Raw genomic sequence first — 20,782 nt, 5'->3', positions numbered from 1 at the left:
TATTCGACTTCCTTTTCCTTAGTGGCATCTGAAGGTGGTTTTGTTAATAACACTAATGAGAATTAATAATGAATAAAAAGTAAAAAAATAGACAATAAAAAATAACTTAAAAAATTATTTCTTTTTTTTCTTCTTTGAGAAAATACCATGAAATACTGTGCTAAGTGAAACAAAAACTACCTAGAATGGAGGACCTGAGTTGGGAAGAAGTGACAAAGGGGCAAAAAAGGGGGTAGGGATCCACATAATACAAAAAAGAAAAAATTTTGGATCAAGAGTAAAATAATTTGCTTGTAAATGATGTTCAACTGAGAAATATAGTGAAAGGGATAAGAGGAAAACAAGAATAAGAAAAAAATACTATTGTATTAAGTGGAACAAAAACTACTTAGAATGGAGAGCCAGGATTGGGAGGAATGATAATGAGTTAAAAAGTGAAGTAAAATGCACACAAAATGCCACAAAGAAAAAAGTTGAATCCAATATAAAATAATTTGTTCATGATTGAGGATTGAATGAGAGAAAAAGGAAAAGGAAAAAGAAGAAACTAAGAGAGAGGGAGAAAAAGAAAAAGGGGAAAAATAAAGAAGAGAAAAAAAAGGAGAGGGTTAAGGGTTTTGGAGTGTAACCCTCATAGAGGGAAAGAGAAAAGAAAAGAAAAAAAAGGGAAATGTAAGACTTATGGGTAATGTAGTTCAAGATATAGAGAAAAGAATAAGATGAGCAGAGGATAAAAGGACCAAGGTCGGAGAAAAATAAATAAAGATAAGAAGATGAAAGGAAAAAAAAGTGTAAAAAGTTATAAAGACTGTGGATTTTTCTTGATTTTGAGAGGTTATCTTCTTCCTTTTTCTTTCTTCTCCCTCTTCCTGGTCAGTGGCACTGTACCCCAGGCTCTGCCCTTGTGGCACACTTAGGTAGAGATTTGAAGTTAATGTGTCACTATGGTGATGTCATAGGTTTTAGTCTTGTTGGAAGTCAGGGCTTGTTAGCATTTGCAGGCTCCAACAATGGGAGAGTCCATTTTTCTGGAGCCTCTCTCCTAGTCTCTCCTTCCTGAATTGCAGCCTGGTGATCCAGCTATGAGGTTTCCACTGCCACTGCCTGGAGAATAAGAGGTTCAAAGAGCTGGCAAATCCCCACTCTATTCCCACTCAGCGCCGGGCTCTGGGTAAGGCTCTGTCAATCAGAGCCGCCAGAGTAATCAAGCAGGGATGGGAGCCAATTGCTCTCAAGGTGTCTTTCTATGAACCTTCCAGGCATGTCTAGTATGCCACAGCACTCTGTGGGACCACTCTTCCCAGGCTTTTTGCACTTTGTAAACTGTATTGGCTGGGAAGAAGAAGCCCTAGTCACTGCCTGCAGAACAGGAGGTCTTAAAAGCTGCCAAGTCCCTCTTTTTAGCACACAGACCTGAGTATGAAAGCTCTGCCAATCAGAGCCACCAGCTTAAGCAGGGGGCTTAGGGGGGCTTGTTGACTTCTGTTCAGGCTCCTTTCTAAGCTTCCCCAGGTATATCTAGTTAATTTGCCTTAGCGTTCCATGGGATTTCTCTCTGCAGGCTTCTTCCTTGTTAAAAAGCCTACAACCTAGCCTGTGCAACTTCTGCAGTGTTCTCTGAGGTCTGTTCCATAGGAATGTGTTTTCTACCCTGTATTGGCTGACAGGAAGTTGCCCCTGCCCCTATGTACAGAGCAAGAGGCACTAAAAAAATCACGACTCTTATCTTAGATCACTGAGCTCTGAGAGAGAAGACCTTGTCAGCCAGAGCCATGTAAGCCAGTAGGGCAGTGAGCAGACTGTGGGTTAAGCTAATTTAAACAATTGGATTCGCAGATCTGCTCCAGAGACTGTCTGCAAGCTGCCTGTGCCCCTCCCCCTAGCACTTCTGTGTTTTTCTTCCCAGGATGTTAGCCTGAATGGCTGGCAGAGGCACCCCGCCTGCCCGGAGAAGTCCGGGCATAGGGAAGTTCACTTTCGTGCACTCCCCATGCGCTGTTGTTGGGGGAGCAGGGATTACACCGAGACTCTGGTCATAGCCCATGCAGAAGTCTGTGATCCTACACCTGTTTGGGAACATGGGCACCCACACCCAGGGCTCTAGGGGGAACCTCTCACACACTGTCCGCACTCGCTGACCAGGATATCGGGGGTGATGGAGGCCGCCACTCACCCGCCTTTGCCGGGTCCAGCGCTGGCGTTAGCTCACGTGGGCTGAGTCACTGTGGGCACATCTTTCCTCGGCTTGAATGTCTGTGCCCCAGCCCAGCTCTTTCCTCGCCCCCAGCCCTCACTTTCTCTCAGTTCCAAGTGAAAGCAGCCCTTGCTCAGGTTAATGAGGAAGGTGGAGTGTTCTGTTCTCCATCTTATTTCCTTCAGGTTTGATTATATATTTAGCCACATTTTCACCCAATCATACCTTTTTATTCAGTGCGTGGGACTTAAAGATGCTCCAGATATCAATTTTCTGTCTGTAGTTGTAGAACGTGTTGAAATTTTGGGGAGAGGTATTGGAAGCGCTCCTCATGGCACCATTTCTCTGACATCACTCTCCATTATCTTTCTTAAGAAATACAAACAAGAAAATAAAATGAAAATTTTCCTTTATCTGAAAAAGACATCTACAAAAGAAGTTAAAACAAACATCACACTTAGTGGTGAAATGGAATTAATTCTTTTTAAGATAAAGCAACTTTATTACAAAAATCACCATTGTCATCATCTCTATTACTAAAAAAAATAATAAATTAAAATTTCATTTGTACTTTATGTCATACATAATTTTAGGCAGATTGAAGACTAAAATTTGTTAGTTTTTGAAGACATTATATGAGCATATCTTTATTACTTTAGATTAGAATTTCTTATGATGTTGAAAGCTTAACCTATAAAGAAAAATATTGATAATTCAACTTCACTAAATTTTCAAACTTCTGTTCATCAAAAGATACTATAAAAACAACAAAGTAAGAGCCAAGAAGTAGGAAAATGTTAGCTGCATGTATAAATGACTAAGGATTGGTATTCATAATATATAAAAAATGTTAACATATCAATATGAAAAATTAAATCCAATGAAAACAGGAGCAAATTGGCCCCTTCTGAAGTTTCATACACAATCATGGAAGAGATCACACTTAAATATGTAACCACAATATCATCTGGCCTCTTAGCTTCTTAAAATCTAAGTAAGATTGACTCAAACTCCCATTCCATGGATTGAGAAAATTTAAAACCTCCCTTAGGCCCTTGGTTGGCTTAGTGGTAGAAAGTCAGCCTGGTGTGAGGAAGTCCTGGGTTTGATTCCTGGTCATGGCACACAGGAGAAGTGATCATCTGCTTCTCCATCTCTTCTTCTTCCCTGTTCTCTCTTCTCTCTCTCTCTCTCTTTCTCTTTTTCTCCCACAGCCATGGATACAATGGTTCAAGCATGTTGGCCCCAGAGACTAAGAATGACTCCATGGCCTCACCTCCAGGGCTGAAATGGCTTGTTTCTTAGCAACAGGAGTAGTGGTCCCAGATGGGCAGAGCATTGCCCTGTATGGGGCTCACTGGATGGATACCGGTCAGTGTGCATGTGGGAGTCTGTTTCTCTTCCTCCCTGCCTCCTTACCTCTCACTTAAAATAAATGAATGAATAAATGAATAAATGAATGAAACCTTAAAGATTCCCAGGAATGGAGGAAGAGATGTGTCCTTGAGTCTCACAATCTTTTCTTATATAATTTTCTGACTCTAATTGAATTTTTTCATGCTCTCTGTCTCATGGCTTTACTTTTAAAGAAATATAAGTGACATAAAACATTATTTTAGTTTTAGGTATATAACAATGATTTGATATTTTGCATATATTGTGAAATTGTTACAGAACAGATGAAGTGTTTGGTCACCCAGCATTAGCACAACCAAACATTAGACACTGAGAGTTGCAGTGGAGAATTATTGGCTATTTTATTGTGAATAGTGCCATCCAGGAAAACAGAAAGTTAACGCTCAAAATTCCAAACTCTCTGATGACATGCAGGTCACAGATTATATCGGGAAAAATAACAAGACATCTTAGTTAGAGGGTTCAGGGTTGTGTCGGGAGCTGATTGATCAGAGGTGAGGTAAGAGTAATAAATCATTTCTTTAGGTCTTGAGGGCAGTTTTGAGCTCTTTTTTTGCATCCCTCTGTCCAGTCTTATGGGAAAGAAGCCTGTGTGTCTTTCTACCCTTGGACTCAAGGAACTGAAACATAACTTGGTCAAGATGTTATCTTTAGCCTGTCAGAGGTCTGGACCTTGTGACCATCAGTCAGGTCCAATCTACTGTCTTCTGCTGCCTCCGGGGTTGCTGATTATCTGGGGGGGGGGTAAGTCTTTGAGGGATATATATATATATATATATATATATATATATATATATATATATACACACACACACACACAGACACACATATATTTAGAGAGAGATGATTTCTAGAGTGAGGATTTAAAACTAAATTTAATCAAAGTGGTAAGACCCTTGGTTTCAAAATGATCACTGCAGTAAGTCTAGTTAACATGCATCACCACACATAGTTATGACTTTTGTTGTGCTAATGAGAACTTTTAAGATTTACTCCAGTTGGTTTATCCCATGTAGCAAGCAGCTTCTAATATTTCTAGGTTTTCTGATTTCCCCACTTCATGACCACCACCATCTTTCTCTGCTCCTCTCCCTTCACCTGGATCACAGAAACCCAACAAGTCCTTTTTTACTCCTGAGAATGGTAATAGGCTCAGGTCTCACCTGCCCCAGTGACAGCTGCATAAATAAAAACAGTATTTCTCTGAAAAATATTCTAGTGCCAGCTATTAAGATAACAAATTTTCAACCTGTTGTATTTATAGGGAAGAATAAGACAAGTGCCAGGATCTGTAGTAAGCAATGGTCTTTGTAAAAATATCTAATACTTTGAGATTTGGGGGGGACACTCAAATTTTTAAGATCTGTTACAAATTAATTTAAAAGGTAAACCATGTTATACTATACCTCCACATTCCTAATTTTTTCACTATATTCTGTAAAATTAATATTTGTTTAGACATTTCTTTTCTGTTTAATTTTTTATTTATTCCTTCCATAAGTATCAATCTGGCCCTTGCCGGTTGGCTCAGCGGTAGAGCGTCGGCCTGGCATGCAGGGAACCAGGGTTCGATTCCCAGCCAGGGCACATAGGAGAAGCACCCATTTGCTTCTCCACACCCCCTCCTTCCTCTCTGTCTCTCTCTTCCCCTCCCGCAGCCAAGGTTCCAGTGGAGCAAAGATGGCCCGGGCACTGGGGATGGCTCCTTGGCCTCTGCCCCAGGTGCTAGAGTGGCTCTGGTCATGGCAGAGCAACACCCCGGAGGGGCAGAGCATCGCCCCCTGGTGGGCAGAGCGTCGCCCCTGGTGGGCGTGCCGGGTGTATCCCAGTCGGGCGCATGCGGGAGTCTGTCTGACTGTCTCTCCCCGTTTCTAGCTTCAGAAAAATACAAAAAAAAAATACTCATAAGTATCAATCTATCTACTTATCTTCCATATTTCCCTGTGTATAAGATACTCCCATGTATAAGACTTATCTTAACTTTGGGATCCAAATTTTGAAAATAAAAGTATTACATAAAGTTACTGAATTCAAGTCTTTTTGTTGTTTTTGTTTTTTTGTATTTTTCCAAAGTCAGAAGTGGGGGGGTGGCAGATAGACTTCCGCATGTGCCCAACCGAGATCCACCGGGCATGCCCACCAGGGGGCAATGCTCCTCCCATCTGGGTTGTTGCTCCACTGCAACTGAAACCATTCTAGCATCTGAAGCAGAGGCCATGGAGCCATCCTCAGTGCCCAGGCCAACTTTGCTCCCATGGAGCTTTAGTTACCAAATGGGAAGAGAGAGATAGAGAGGAAGGAGAGGGGGAAGGGTGGAGAAGCAGATGGGTGCTTCTCCTGTGTGCCCAGGCTGGCAGTCGAACTGGGACTTCCACATGCCAGGCTGATGATCTACTGCTAAGCCTACTGGCCAGGGCCTAAATTCAAGTTTTATTCATCATAAAATGCATACAACTCCTCAAGCAGGGAATGCAAGTAAAAAAAATCTACAACCATTGTATAAGACACACCCAGTTTTTAGACCCCAAATTTTTTGAAAAGAGGTATGTCTTATATATGGGAAAATATGGTATCTATTCATTGTATAACTCTAGATGACTTATTTTAGATTAGAAATATATTTTCTTTTTAAACATGGTTTAACATTATTTTTATGTGATCTTTATGAAGTATATTTTTTTCATTGAAGAACATCTGCATTTTAGGGTTCACTGATTATTATACTTTACAAGTAATTCTTAAAGTTAATTTTTTAAAAATTAAATACATCATATAGACACATAACTTTGATCCTTCTCTCTCATCTCCAATCCTAAGCAGTTTTCATTAGTGTGATATCTAGCTTGAGTGCCAACACCTGCCCATCTCCAGATAACAGCTAGTAAGAATCGGAAGTGGTGACCAAAATGGTTCCTTAGTCATGACTGTGATTGACAAGTTTCCTAAGCCACTTCCTCTTTAGGTAATAATATCCCTTGGTTTTGTGACTTCCTCATTTCACACAGCACTTAAAATTATTCTCAAAAACAAGTGACATTTTATTGTTAAAAAAAGAAAACAACAAAATTTTAATCAAAATTTAAAAGTTTACCATTATAAATACTTCAAAGCTTAAGGCACTTTTATTATTACAATACAATTGAATTTGACTCTAAATAATAATATTAGCCTTGCCTGTGGTGGCGCAGTGGATAAGGCCTTGACTGGGAATGCTAAGGTCGCCAACTGGAAACCCTGGGCTTGCCTGGTCAAGGCACACACAATGAACAATTGATGAACAACTAAAGTGAAGCAACTATGAGTTAATACTTTTCCCTCCTTCCATTAAATCAATCATTTAATAAAATCTTAAACAATGACATTAAAATTAATGCTTTTGTCCCTTCAGTACCCCCTCTCTTCAAATGTTTTCACTGTCTTGCCTTACTTAGGCTTTCATATGTAAAACTTGGTTATTGGCAGCTAACAGAACTCACATATAGCTGTTTCTTTCCACAGTTTTCTAGGACTTCTGAGTGATGGGTATGCAACATAACTGAATGACAAGATAACCTGGATATGTTTTCTTTGAATATATGTACCCTGATTTATTGATGTCACCCCATTAACATTAATAAAAATTTATTTATAAAAAAATAGTTTTCACTATAATGATATTTACAATTTGTAACATGGGAACTTTGTTGGCTGCTCAAAGGAAAATAAATTTCTTATTATATGATTTTTTAAGATTTCACAGTCTGAGACTTTAACTCTATCCATGTAGGAGAGGAAGGATCACCACAAGTTCATTATGAGAATAGTTACTTCTTACAAAATAACAGGACTTCCTTGTCACCTTCCTTTATAGCAGCCAAAGTAGTAATAACAATAAACTATTCAAAGTTTTGTGTAGAAGAACAGTAAGGCTTACTAAATAAGTAATTAAAATTTTATCCTGAAGCAACCCATTTTGAAAATCTCAGGTCTTCTAAATTTTATTATGTCAGGGAATATATTATATATCTGGCAGAATTCAGAATTCTTCCCCCTTTTTTTGGCAGAAAAGCAGACAAGAATAGAAAAATAATTCTTAAACTTTTTCAAGCACTTAAATTTTACATATCTCTTTCCTCAGCAGGTATCTCATCAAAAAACACAGAAACAGGAAGCAGTGAAATTACATATGCAAAGAGTTAAAGCAATAAATAGCCCTTTTGGGATCTGAAAATGATCCTGAAATTAAGTACAGACACCAAGCAAGATATAACATCATCATTGCTTTTGATAAAACATGTATATTATTTTATAGTGGTTATGATTTTTTTAGTCTTAAAAATAGACATCAATCTAGAAATAAATATCATGATTTGCAAATAAATAATTTCTGTTTTTAAAAAATATAGCTGTTCTGAAAAGGCTACATACTGTATGATTCCAAATTTATGACATTTTGGAAAAAGCAAAACTGTGAAAATAGTATAAATATCTGTTGTTGTCAAAGGCTAGGGAGAAGGGAGAGATGAATTGGTGGAGCACAGAGGATTTTTTAGAACAGCACTTTAAGTTTTTAATGTTAAATTCATGTTTACCATTTTGACACATTTGTCAAAACCCATAGAATATAAAACAGCAAGAATGGACCCTAATGTAAATAACTCTGACATAAACGATGGATTTAAGGTGATAATGATGTGTCAACATAGAGTCATCCTGCATAATAAATGTACCACTCTCGTTTTGGATGTTGATTGTGGGGGAGACTACATTTGTGGGAGCCAGGGAACATGGGAACTCCCTGTATTTTCAATTCAACTTTGCAGTGAACATAAAACTTCTGTAAAAATAAAGCCTATTATAAAAGTATTGTTGTAAGCTGAGAAAACAACAAAGTAAGAGATAGTAATTACTGTTCTACAAAACATCACAGTAAGAAATTGAATACAATAACATATTAAAAAAATAATACATCATGATCAAGTGGGATTCATCCCAGAATCTCAAGGATGGTTCAACATACACAAAACGGTTAATGTAATACACCATATCAACAAAACAAAGAACAAAAACCACATGATCTTATCAATAGATGCAGAAAAGGCTTTTGATAAAATACAACACAATTTTATGTTTAAGACTCTCAACAAAATGGGTATAGAAGGAAAATATCCCAACATGATAAAGGCCATATATGATAAACCATCAGCTAACATCATATTAAATGGCACTAAACTGAAGGCTTTCCCCCTTAAATCAGGAACAAGACAGGGTTGTCCACTCTCTCCACTCTTATTTAATGTGGTACTAGAGGTTCTCGCCACAGCAATCAGACAAGACAAAGAAATAAAAGGCATCCATATCGGAAAAGAAGAAGTAAAGGTATCACTTTTTGCAGATGATATGATCCTATACATCGAAAACCCCAAAGAATCCACAAAAAGACTACTAGAAACAATAAGCCAATACAGTAAGGTCGCAGGATACAAAATTAACATACAGAAGTCAATAGCCTTTCTATATGCCAACAATGAAACAATTCAGAACGAACTCAAAAGAATAATCTCCTTCACGATTGCAACAAAAAAAATAAAATACTTAGGAATAAACATAACAAAGAATGTAAAGGACTTATATAATGAAAACTATAAACCATTGTTAAGGGAAATCGAAAAAGATATAATGAGATGGAAGAATATACCTTGTTCTTGGCTAGGAAGAATAAATAGAATCAAGATGGCTATATTACCCAAAGCAATATACAAATTTAATGCAATTCCCATCAAACTTCCAATGACGTTTTTTAAAGAAATAGAGCAAAAAATCATCAGATTTATATGGAACTATAAAAAACCCCGAATAGCCAAAGCAATCCTAAAGAAAAAGAATGAAGCTGGGGGCATAACAATACCTGACTTCAAACTATATTATAGGGCCACGACAATCAAAACAGCATGGTATTGGCAGAAAAATAGACACTCAGACCAATGGAACAGAATAGAAAGTCCAGAAATAAAACCACATATATATAGTCAAATAATTTTTGATAAAGGGGCCAACAACACACAATGGAGAAAAGAAAGCTTCTTCAATAAATGGTGCTGGGAAAACTGGAAAGCCACATGCAAAAGAATGAAACTAGACTACAGTCTCTCCCCCTGTACAAATATTAACTCAAAATGGATCAAAGATCTAAACATATGACCTGAAACAATTAAGTACATAGAAGAAGACATAGGTACTCAACTCATGGACCTGGGTTTTAAAGAGCATTTTATGAATTTGACTCCAATGGCAAGAGAAGTGAAGGCAAAAATTAATGAATGGGACTGCATCAGACTAAGAAGTTTTTGCTCAGCAAGAGAAACTGATAACAAAATAAACAGAAAGCCAACTAAATGGGAAATGATATTTTCAAACAACAGCTCAGATAAGGGCCTAATATCCAAAATATACAAAGAACTCATAAAACTCAACAACAAACAAACAAATAATCCCATAAAAAAATGGGAAGAGGATATGAACAGACACTTCTCCCAGGAAGAAATACAAATGGCCAACAGATATATGAAAAGATGCTCATCTTCTTTAGCTATTAGAGAAATGCAAATCAAAATGGCAATGAGATACCACCTCACACCTGTTCGATTAGCTGTTATTAGCAAGACAGGTAATAGCAAATGTTGGAGAGGCTGTGGAGAAAAAGGAACCCTCATACACTGTTGATGGGAATGTAAAGTAGTACAACCATTATGGAAGAAAGTATGGTGGTTCCTCAAAAAACTGAAAATAGAACTACCTTATGACCCAGCAATCCCTCTACTGGGTATATACCCCCAAAACTCAGAAACATTGATACGTAAAGAGACATGCAGCCCCATGTTTATTGCAGCATTGTTCACAGTGGCCAGGACATGGAAACAACCAAAAAGCCCGTCAATAGATGACTGGATAAAGAAGATGTGGCACGTATACACTATGGAATACTACTCAGCCATAAGAAATGATGACATCGGAACATTTACAGCAAAATGGTGGGATCTTGATAACATGATACGGAGCAAAGTAAGTAAATCAGAAAAAACCAGGAACTGCATTATTCCATATGTAGGTGGGACATAAAAGTGAAACTGAGAGACATTGATAAGGGTGTGGTGGTTACGGGGGGAGGGGGTAATGGGAGAGGGAAAGGGGGAGGGGGAGGGGCACAGAGAGGACAAGATAGAGGGTGACGGAGGACAATCTGACTTTGGGTGATGGGTATGCAACATGATTGAACGACAAGATACCCTGGACTTGTTATCTTTGAATAAATGTATCCTGATTTATTGATGTCACCCCATTAAAAAAATAAAATTATTTAAAAAAAAAAAATGGAACTGGATCACCAACTAATACCATTCACAAAAATAAACTCAAAATGGATAAAAGACTTAAGTGTAAGTCATGAAACCATAAGCATCTTAGAATAAAACATAGGCAGTAAGCTTTGACATCTCTCACAGCAATATATTTGCTGATTTATTTCCAGGGGCAAGTGAAATAAGGGACAGGATAAACAAATGGGACTTGTAAAACTCAACACCAGGAAGACAAACAATCTGATCAAAAAATGGGCAAAAGAAATGAATAGACACTTCTCCAAAGAGGACATATGGATGGTCAATAGGCATATGAAAAAATGCTCAACATCACTAATCATTAGAGAAATACAAATTAACACCACAATGAGGTATCACCTCACACCAGTCAGAATGGCGCTTTTTAACAAAACAGCACATAATAGGTGCTGGCGAGGATGTGGAGAAAAGGGAACCCTCCTGGACTGTTGGTGGGAATGCAGACAGGTGCAGCCACTGTAGAAAACTGTATGAAGATTCCTCAAAAAATTAAAAATGTAACTGCCTTCTGACATAGCCATCCACTTTTAGGAATATATCCTAAGAATACCAAATCACTAATTCAAAAGAAAAAATGTACCCCCATGTTTGTTGCAGCATTGTTTTCAATAGCCAAGATCTGGAAACAGCCCAAGTGTCCATCAGTGGTCAAGTGGATTAAAAAGCAGAGGTACATATACACAATGCAATACTATACAACCGTGAAAAAAGAAGAAAACATTATCTTTTGCAACAACATGGATGGACCTGGAAACTATTATGCTAAGTATAATAAGCCAGGCAGAGAAAGATATACATCATATGACATCACTCATTTAGGAATACAATGAACAATGTGAACTGAGCAGCAGAATAGAGACAGAGGCAGGATCAAAGGGACCAGAGGGAAAGGGGACAGAGAGAAAGGGGATGGGAGGATGGGATCAGAGAAGGGAAAGAGATTGGTGAAATTATATACATAACACAGCATTATAGAGAGCAGTACAACAAATCCTGGAGGGAAGGTGGGAGGGTGTGGGAGGGGAGGTGGGCAAGGTGGAGGTTGAAAGGAACATTGGGGTGGGGGGATGTACTCAGTGGGACATTTGAATCTATGTAAACACAATAAATTAAAACTAAAAATAAATAAATAAAGTGTATGTTGGGGAATAATAATTCATGGTCAAACCAACTTTGACTCCATGTACATAAAAACATGGAATTCTTTCTTATGTAGACAGTTTAACATTTTGCATATTCTCTATATACTTAATTTCTTAAAAGAAGTCTGTTTGGTTCACAGAAATTGCTTGCTCCTCAATCCACATTCTGTTTTTTAGTATTTCACATTCTATAAGCTCTCTAAATAAAATATTTTAATAAAACTTTTTTAAAACACTTAATAACTATACATTTCATATTGTATGTCTATACCTCTAACTTTTCTTATGTATATAAAGGCCTCTCATATCAGTATGGAATGAAAATAACTTTAGAAGACTCTTCATTTCCAATAAGATAATTATGAAGAGAGAATAAGTTAAGCATTTCCTAAGATTATCTAGGATGCAGAGATATTAAGTGTATAAGTGTGAATATTTTAAAAGATGTTTAATTAAAGTCAAGTTCTGGAAAAGTTGGATGTCTAAAAGGTCAAGATTAGAAATATGCTATAAGGTGAAAAAAGAATGTGATCGAATATAAAAACAAATTGTATACCATATGAGAGTAAATTTAAAAATTAGCTACAGTTGAGAAATAGAGAACAATGCCAGATTCAAGTTCAATTAAAACACCTTTCATGATTTTTAATTATTACATATAGGCAGAAGAATGCTGAGTATGAAACATTACTCCATAAAAAAAATATATGTATTTTTAATAGAACAAGCACTTAAAATTATATAGTTTTTACAAAGCTTCTTAGAAAACCTTACCATGTGATTTATAAAAGAACAAAAGTATCCAATATCATTTAGTTTAGTAGAAAGCAAACAGACTTGCCTGACCTGTAGTGGCACAGTGGATAAGGCATCAACCTGGAATGCTGAAGTTGCTGGTTTGAGATCCCAGGCTTGTCCAGTCAAGGCACAGATGAGAAGCAACTGTGAGTTAGTGCTTCGTGTTCCTCCCTCCCCTCCACCTTTCTATCTCCCCTCTCTCTAAAATCAGTAAATAAAATATTTAAAAGAAACGCAAACAGACTTAAAGGTTATGGTGTATATATATGATATATAATGTATACATCTTTTTTTGTAATTCTGTAATTCAACTTTAACCATAAGAATTTCCAACATCATACAAGTCTAAAAATATACATAAAATAAAAGCTCCTACATTTCAACTTATTCAAACCTTTTCTAAAAAATAAGTAATAGAAACAGATTATGTTTATCTAAGGATACAAATACTGACAAATACTGACAGGAGCAGGAGAGTAGATTGATGATCAAGAGTCCCTTTCTATCTCCTAACATGATGGATGGTAAAACTAAGCCACAAATCAAAGAGATACAATGCAACTTACAGTATTTTTTAAAAGATATTCATCCCATTTTTTAAATCCTGAAAATGACAGAACATTTATTCTTTAGTGAAATTATGTTTCCAATGAAAATTTTTGAAGAAAAATAGAGAGAAATATTACTAGACAGAGACTGATTTTCCCACTTCCCATTTTATGGCACTGAGTTTATGTGCCACTCAGATCCTTTTCTACCCAATTCTGCTTTTTTGTGAGCCAGGTGACACGTATAAATGTACTTTATGTCCTGTTATTTTATTGTATTATAGAGAATAAAACTGAAGGATTCACCCCATGTCAGTCCTAGGGGTTAAACCCCCTACGCAGAGAGGTCTAAAGGTCACCATGAAGGATGAGAGGGCCTGAGAGAATGGCAATTTGTTCTCCAGACCCTCCACTTCCATGACACCAACTTTACTTTTGTCTTATTTATTGGGACTCAATGTGTTTGTTTTAAGAATGGGTTCAGCTGCATGACAAGTTTAAAAAGTTTAAAAACCACTGTCCTAGGGAATTTGATCTCTGTATTTAAACTCACCTGTGTGGATGTCTTGTTTCTATATCCATTAATACACTGGGGAAAACAGTGGTTTATGGATTGGTAATAGAGGTTAAGAGACTGAAAGAATCTGATCAGTGTATGTTAAACAGCTCCAAGTATTTCACAAAGAAAGTGCAAAAATAGCAGGTGTCAATTGGGAAAACAGTAGGCATAGTTAGTTATAAAAGAAATCTCATTCTCACCTTCAAAAGCTTATTTCCTGTCTACTCACATGCCTTCTGATGCCCAATAGCTTGTGCTTTCCCTTTTTCTGTCTATATTTATACACTTATCCCAACAGCTTACTTTTTTCAGTTGGAGTTAGTAAGTTATCGTTTGCATTGTAAAGACACTATTAATATATTGTCTTATAAATTAAAGGAATAGGATATAATTATAAAATTTAGAAGAGAAAAATATTTCTGAATCAAACTTCTAAGAAAGATTGGTAAATTTTGCAAATGTTCTCAAAGTATAAAATATGTCTGTTTCTTTTACAACGGATATTTACAGTGCTTTTACTAAAATCTATACAGGCCTTTTAAGGGAAATTCCAAGGAGTCTCAAAATCTCAAGGTAGAGGCATAACTGATGCAAGTGTGGTTATCAGTCTTAGAAACCTAGAATCTCCATTTTATCCATTTTTATTCAGAAGCAGGGGGACTTTTAAATGTAGAGCAAAGATCACGGGCTTTGGAGTCAAAGATGTAGGTTTGAGTTCTGGCTGTACCTCTCATTAGTTGTTTGTGTTCTTAAGCAAGGGACTTAATCCCCTAAAAAACAAAAATGGTCAAGAAATAATACCTGCCTCACAGGGTAGGGTTATTGTGAAGATCAGATGAGATGGTACATATAAAAAGGTTTCATACACTGTCCTGGGCTAAACAAGTGTTGGTTAGATTGGCTTCTGGTGGGAGAGAGAGTCTCCAAAGAAAGGGGACTTCTACGTGCCAGTGGGCACCCAGCAGGGATTCCCCGCAGGCAGCCTTTGAAGGCTGATAAGCATCTTCAACAGCTGCATAGGAGAATACAGGGACCCAGAGAGAGGGCAAGGGTCATGACCTTTGCCCTTATGCTTTTAGCTCAAAGGACATCTGCTAAAGATCCCCTGCAGGGAAATATAACTCTAAAGAGAGAGGCCCAGGGACTGTTTTAAGGGATCCTACCTCTAAGCATTAACAACACTGAAGATATTAGCTTCGGAACTTAAACTAATTTTAGTTATCTTATATTACTACTTTTAATCAATTTACTTTTATTTTCTACTCTGCTAGACTTTAAAAGTTGATATTTAACATACCTACATGAATATCAGGAATTTATAATCTTTGTACATATATATTTTTATTAAATATTTATTCTTAATGTGTTCATATACTATAGACCTCTGTGGTATACATCCTATCTAACATGCAGTTGACAAATGTGTAGAGAAAAAAACCCTGGAAGAATATTTACCAGAATATTAGCAATGTTATCTTCTGGAAGATGAAATTATAAATGACTTATTTTTACATTGCTTATCTCTATTTTTCAAGTGCTAAATTTCTTTTAGAATGAGAAATCACAATAAAATTTTCTGATTAAAATATATAGCTTGCAATTAGTTCAGTTTAATTTATCTTACATCTATTAAGTAATTTAATTAACTTTTTTAAAAATTCTACTTTTGTTTATTTCACTTGGACTTTCTCTTAAGTTGCTTATTTTACCTATTTCTCTTACTACTTTTGACCTATATTTTTATTTCATTTTCTCTTATCTTTTTTGTTGTCATTTAGTTCCTTGTCACCATTTGTTGTTTTTTATATTTTCTGTTTATTAAACATGGCAAGCACAAAGCAATGGATTAAATTCTTAAGGATTGCTTGTGACTCAACCAAGAATACTAGAACTTTTCCCTTCCAATTAGCCTTGTGGTCATATCCACTGACCCCTCTGTCTCAAAGCAAAACTGCTTAATTTTTCAAGTACTAAAAAACTAGAAAGGTTAACAGACTAGGATTCTTCAGCAAACAAATATTAAATCCATCCCTAGTATCAGCAAAGATGATTTCAAAGCATTAGTACACTTTCAACTAATATCTGTGTATCTCTGCATCAGGTGTCTGTCCAGAGGATTTACCTGTCAGTCTATACCTCCATTCAGGTGTTCTACAAGGAATGCAAAGTCAACATGACAAAATGAAATCCATCATTCCATCCCCTCTCCAGAAAAACTGTTCCTCCTTGCCCCCTTTCTTCTAAAGAAAGGGAATTATTTGTATAACCTGAGCACCCAGCATGTATTAGTGACACTGCCATTCATTCAACCAGGAACCCAAGTATAAATTGGGAATTATCTTAAGCTCTCATTCCCCTAGTTCCCATACTCAAATTTTCTAATTCTGTCTCCTTAAAGTTTGACTAGCTCTGTGATTTTTAAAGAGGAGTTTAGGGACATCCGTGGACAGTGACATCATACCAAGAAATACAGAAGGCACAGAATAAACATAGTAAATTTTTCTGGAATACCCTCCTTCCCTTGTCATTTTTATCATAATAAGTAATTTAAAACACTAAATTTTACAAAAACAAATGCATACATGTTGTGGAATGCAAGCTGAGCATTATTTTAAAAATGATGTTCATAGAAATGTGGGCCTCATTGTGAGATGCTTAGGGCTCAGTTGTGATCATCTTAAAGGTTATACAAATATTTCCCCATGTTGATGGGTACTTTGGTAGAAATATTTTAGACCTATTCACAATAATTCTTTTGCCTTTAAGGATTGTTCATGACTTGACCAAGATGTTTCCTTCTTCTTATGCTGCCACAGTTTCTCTTTATTTTTCACTGGAGCTTATTGTTATAACCTTTACATGCTCTAGTTCTGGCCTCATTCAACTCCAAATCACTCTCCATACTGAGCTAAGAATAGCATACGCAAAACGTTAACCTGATCTTATCACTTCTGTGTATGAAATAATTCAATGGTTTCTACTTCATACAGAATAAAATAAAACCTACTTAATATGATCCCTGAGGGTGCCAGCTCCAGCCTGAGATTGCCAGTTTGAGCCCTGGTCAGGAAACATTTAAGACGCAATCAATGACACAACTAAATGGCCATCTGTGTGTGTCTCTCTCTCTCTTTCTCACCGCCTCCTACTCCTCCTCTTTCTCAAAACAAACAAACAAACAAACAAACAAACAAATAAATAAATAAAACAACTTTATTATTTAAACCACTCACAAACGTTTTTCTAAAAGTGTGTTAATTTAATAGTATTCTTTTTACTTCAGTGTGTTATTTCTGTGGTTGGCTATCTTTCATTATCTATTAAATATTAGTATTCATTTTAATTAGGAGGTCTGCTTCTGGCTTTGTTTCCAAATTTTTTAGAGCTTCTTACTACAGAATGCAAATCCCTAACTACTATGGTCATGAGAGCTATATATCATTCATTTACAAAAATAACCTAGAAATTAATTTTCAGTGAAGCAAGTCAATCAGAGAAAGACAAGTACCATATAATTTCACTTATATAAATCTAATAAACAAAATGAACTAACGAACAAAATAGAATCAGACTCCTACATACAAAGAACAGACTGATAACTATCAAAAGAGAGGGAGACTAGGGGATGAGGTGAATGAAAAAGGTGAAGGGATTAAGCAAAAATGAAAAATAAAAAAAAACAATTCATAGACACAAAATATTGATAGTATGGTGATTACCAGACAGGGGGTTGGGGAAAGTAGAAGGAGGTAAAGGGGGAATAAATGCTGATGAAAGGAGTCTTGACTTGGCGTTGTGAATACATAATACAATATACAGATGATGTACAGTAGACTTGTACACCTGAAATCTATATAATTTTATTAACCAATGTCACCCCAATAAATTTAAAAATAAAAATAAAAAAGAAATAACTTCATTTCCAAAATAGCTGTATATAGATGTTAAAGGTGAAACCTGAGACTTTCTCTTTCAGTATAGAAACTCTTAACATCTGCTATTGTTTTCCACCAAGCTTCTGGCATTAGCACCTTTACAGAAGAATAGGGAGATAGTTCAGTGCATGTGATAAACAATCTCACAACAATAAACAAGAAAACAAAATCTCAGAGAATTCTTCTAACACCCAAAATTAATCCCCATCAATCACACTGGTTTTGAAAACAGATATATGGGCTGTGTCGTTAAGTAAAGTGACTTTTTTAAAACAAACCTGCCTCATGTCATGAACCCAAATAAGTGTTGTGTCCCTTTACAATACTTGTTTCCATTGGAGGCTTTAGATATTTTTCCAGTGCTACCACTATAACCTAAGATCATGAATTGTTTTTAAAACTAAAAGAAAATAACCAGTGGTGGGATTTAGCCGGTTCACACTGGTCCAGCAAGACCGATACTTAATTTTTTGTTGAGTTCAGCAAACTGGTTGATGAAATGGCACTTGTAATCAGGGTTCTCTCTGAGGTGGGCACCTGTGCAGCCACCCAATGTGGAAATCACAAATTTACATTTCTTACTCTTCCTTAATGTTCATCTGCACAACAGCATATTCTAAACACCTATAGTAATGTTCATTCTGTCCACAGGTAAAAAAATTTGGTAGAACTATGTAATATTTATTTATTCATTTCATAAAACTTATTACACCTTTGATGAAATACTACATTTTAATTCCCTTGTGTTTGTCACTTCAGTAGACAAACATATAACGTAAGGAGAAAAAGTGCCAAACAACCAGGGGGTAACAAGCTGTCATTGGAAATATCTTTTTATTTTTTTTGTCAGGGATTATTTAATATTTTTTCATTAATATTTTTAAATTCTTCCCTATAACATAATCTAGCTTTGTGTACCTCTTTTATTGTTCTTATTTAACTATTAAATGCGTGAAGAAATAAACTACTTTTTGGTATATCATTTTTTATATTTAAAAGGGTCATTTGAACCCCACCACTGAAAATAACTTGAAAAATGCAAAGATGACAAACTATGTGGATAACAGATTCGAATTTTGAAAACAGCCAGGAGGTACACTGCTCCAACTCTGATGAAAAATGGGGGGGGGGGGGAATAACAGCAAGAAAATACGGTTATATAGTGAAAGTAATTTTTGTTCTAGTTTTAATTCAGCTCTGAAGCCAATTGTAAAAGTATGTGTCAAAAAGTTTTAGAAAATAATACTATTATTTGAATAAGAATAAAGCTTGCTATCATGTTTCCTGATTTTGATAATATTTATTTGGATTTTTATATACTAGAAAGTGAATAAAGTCAATCACATAGCTTGAGAGATATACTTCATAAACTCTGGGACAGATATTGTTAGTTTAACGTTGGGCTTTTTAACTACTTAACACATCCATATAATTTCAAAATTAAATCTTTATAAAAAGAAAAGAAATAAAATAGAAGTTTTTTTTCTGATTTTCATGAGAATAGCCAAACCAACAGATGGCCACTGTCTGTTTTTGTCCCAGGCCTGTTCTCACCGTGGATTTTCTGTAGTATTCAAAGTAGTTCATTTCAAAGCAAGAATTTAGAAAAAAGAATATTCAAGGTGCTAAATAAAATAACTACTTTTGTAGAAAGCAATAAATCCTTAGCATGATAAGAAAGGCTCTATAGAAGGCTTGGGAAATACAGCATCATATCTGAGGTGTATCATTGTTGGATGCATAAAATGTGCATAGTATGAATAATAGAGAACTGGAGATGGAAGGAAACCAAGGTTCTCCCATCCCTAGATCTGTTCCAATCTTAGACAAAACTGAAAAGTAGACCAAGTTTATGATGAAACTCTTCTTTTTTCCCTTTAATTATCACATCCCTTCTCCTAATGATCTTTATTACATATAGCTAATAATCACTTAAGGAATACAAATAAATTAACTTCAACAAATAAGGCAATATGAGAGCTGGAGACAAAAAATATTTCCCTCACTAGCTTTGTGCAGTGGCAGTATTGTAGCCAATGAGGTTTACCCAATGCATGATTATTGCTAATTGAAAAATGTTTCCTCCACTATGGGAATAATTCCTCTATTGCACTTAATGGCCATGGTAGCCATAAGATTGTTATTTCACTTTCTCATGTTAAATATTACCTAAGGTATATTATATTATAATATTATATTATATTATATCATATTATATCATAACATATATGAGTTTTTAAGAGAAAACAATGTTCAAAATCCAAAGAGAGAAAGCTCAGTGTCAAATCTGTATTTTTGCATCTTAACATTACTGTGATAGAAGAACCCAAGGACGGTTTGGAAGTCATTCTTGCAATAACTCAGTCATTTTTTTTTCAAATTTAAAGTGATGATACCTCATACGAGGAATATCATGTTGCATTTGAAATGTGTCATTGTTGAATGCAAAGTACATATAAGATATGAATCATAGAGAAATGGAAGTGGAACAGAACCAAGACCTATTTAGCCCCTCATTCTGATAGCAGAATTCCTGTTCCCTGTTATTCTCTAAGCAATTCTCAGAGTTTGTTTCAGTATTTGTTACACTTCCGGATAATCTATGTTTTCCTTCCTATCTCCAAAATAAGAGAAATAACAAATAAAGCATGCAATCCAAAATAAGTATAGTTATAAAATTGAAAATTTGAATTGAGGAAGATCACTGTGAATGTCACCCATGTTTGGTATTCCTACCCCTATGCCAGTTTGGGTAACTTTAGGAAATCGGAAGTTACAACTATGTTTCATACTCATTTATATTTTGATACTGCA

At 35.9% G+C, this 20,782-nt stretch overlaps 1 pseudogene; it reads left to right on the top strand.

Annotated features, from left to right (window-relative positions):
* Positions 1 to 19,975: 19,975 nt before the first annotated feature.
* On the top strand, positions 19,976 to 20,086 carry LOC136309704 (U4 spliceosomal RNA; annotated as a pseudogene).
* The last annotated feature ends 696 nt before the right edge of the window (positions 20,087 to 20,782 follow it).

The sequence above is a fragment of the Saccopteryx bilineata genome, chromosome 6, assembly GCF_036850765.1.
Source record: "Saccopteryx bilineata isolate mSacBil1 chromosome 6, mSacBil1_pri_phased_curated, whole genome shotgun sequence".
Taxonomy (NCBI): Eukaryota; Metazoa; Chordata; class Mammalia; order Chiroptera; family Emballonuridae; genus Saccopteryx; species Saccopteryx bilineata.
Note: the sequence above shows the minus strand (reverse complement) of the source record. Positions and strands in the feature narration are given on the sequence as shown.